We start from the raw sequence: 2,500 nt of genomic DNA, 5'->3' as shown, positions 1-2,500 counted from the left end.
CTTTCTTGCTCCTGCTTCAATAGCATTCCCCTTTATGTGGAAGGCATTTAAATCAGTTGCCAAGGCAGTTGAGGCAGGCAATCCATGCCCTGCACTTTAGGAGTACAGGCCTCTGTCACTAGCTTTGCCCATGCAGGAGGAGGATTGGAAGGAAGTCCACTTAACCTTCTCAGTAGGGAAACTGGACGCGGACATCGCTGGACGACAGTTTAGCGAGAATCTCCCTAATCTTTCTGAGTTTCTCTTGTGCAAGGAACAAGAGACAAAGGAGAGACTTGTGTCCTCCTTATCCCTACAAAACTGTACAGAGATGTGTGCAGCCCCAACGAAGTACACCCAGACATGCTCATGGTCCTGGCCAAGATGCATCTGGCCACCATAATAAAAGACCTATATGCCTTTATGAAGGCTAGGAGAGCCTGTAGAGAGTTCGTGTTTGCTGCTGCAACACTGAAACTGGAACCCAGGAAGCTGATATCTTCTAACATCTGGGGTAAAGACCTCTTTCCAAGCGAAGTAGTCAAAGAGGTAGTCGAGAAAGCCACCACGGAGAATAGGAACCTTCTCCATGAGTGGGGCATCTCTGTAAAGAGGAAGTCTTCCCTGGATGTGAGTTCCCAATCTAAAAGGAAAACGGAAAAGTCTAGACTTTTTTCCTCGGTCTGCTCGACAACATCTCACAGTTTCTATGACCGCGGTGCCCCAGGTAGGTGGTTGAGGAGGTAAACCTTCTGATCAATCAAAGCAAAGAGATGCTTCTGGTAGGACGGAGGGTCCAATAGGATCATTGGACCTTCGATCCTTGGGTCCAAGGCCTAATCAAGATTGGACTAGGATGGAAACTATGCATGCCTCCACCATCATTTCTTCAACTCTTCCAAAACTCCAACCCTGTATTAGAAGAGTATACCTTATAGCTCTGGAGCATACATGTTATAAGGAAAGCAAAGTCCATCAAATTCCAGGGAAGGCTGTTTTGTATTCCCAAGAAGGACTCAAGAAAACTAAGAGTCATTCTGGACTTGTCGCCACTCAACAAGTTCATAAGAAACGACAAGTTCAGGATGTTAATCCTTCAGCACATAAGGACCCTATTGCAAAAAGGGGCGTTCAGAGTCTCGATAGACCTGACAGATGCCTATTGGCAGCTTCTAGTCAGTCACCCCCTCTCCTCCTACCTAGGATTCAAGTTACGGAAGATGAAGTATGTTCTAAGAGCCATACTCTTCGGACTAAACACAGTCCCAAGTATCTTCACAAAATTGGCGGACGCAGTCGTGCAATAACCATGCCTAGAAACTGTTCTGGTAACAAAGTACCTGGACGACTGGCTGGTGCCGGCAGCACCCGAAGCGGCTGGTCTGCAAGCATCCCAAGAAGTAACCGAGTTCCTGGAACATCTGGGATGCAAAATCAGCTTCAAGAATTCTCGACTCTCTCCAGCTCAAAGGCTTCAATGGCTGGAAAACCATTGGAACCTGAGGTCACATTGTCTCTCCCTTCCACTAGGGAAGAAGAAGGAGATCGCAGGGTCGGTCAAGAGACTACTGTAATCCGACAGGATTTTAAGACGCCAACAGGAAAGAGTATTGAACTCTCTCCAGTTCGCAGCAGTGACAGACCCAGTGCTAAGAGTACAGCTGAAAGATGCGTGAGGAGTCTGGAGAATATACGCATCAATTGCTCGAAGAGATCTAAAATGACCAATATCGGTCTTCCCATGATCACTTCTCAACCCATGGTCAAAGGCCAAAACCCTAATGAGGACCGTGCCCTTGCAACCACCTCGATCATCGAAGATCATCCGCACGGATACCTCGACGGAAGAATGGCGATTTCACTCCCATCAGAGGAAAGGCCAAGGAACTTGGTCATTTCTGTTTAAGTCCCTTCTCATCTACATTTTGGAAGCCATAGCGGTCCTGCTGACGTTGGGGAAACTCTCTCCACGCAGATCAGCCCTCATCAGGCTGATCTTAGACAGCGAAGTGATTGTGAGATTTCTGAACCAACAAGGCTCGAGATCGTCCCATATATTCTAGGTGATATTAGCCATCCTTACCTAAAGAGATGGCACTTATCAGCAGTTCACTTGCAAATGATCCGCAATGTGACAGCGGATACTCTGCCTATTCCGGCTCAAGCCAATAGAGTCAGAATGGTCCACAGATGCAGACCCATTCTCTTCTAGATTGGAACAAGTCCCGGAACTGCAGATCGACCTCTTCGTGACGAGCGTCATCAAGAAACTACCTCGATATGTAGCCCGATACGAGGACCCTCTAGAGGAGCTAACTGGCAGCATGTCCTTAGTTTGGAACGGATGGACCTGGAATTTTCTGTTCCTTCCATCCAATCTCCTGCTGAAGGTCTTCAACACGCTGAGATCAACGGCAGCTCTAGTGGCTCCCAAATAGCCCCAGAGCAATTGGTTCCCTCGAGCGAGGGATCTGAGGCTGACGCTGGCACTTGTACTGAACCCAGCACTATCTCAAAAGGT

This window comes from Palaemon carinicauda, chromosome 16 (genome assembly GCF_036898095.1).
Source record: "Palaemon carinicauda isolate YSFRI2023 chromosome 16, ASM3689809v2, whole genome shotgun sequence".
NCBI lineage: Eukaryota > Metazoa > Arthropoda > Malacostraca > Decapoda > Palaemonidae > Palaemon > Palaemon carinicauda.
This window is presented reverse-complemented; position numbering follows the sequence as displayed.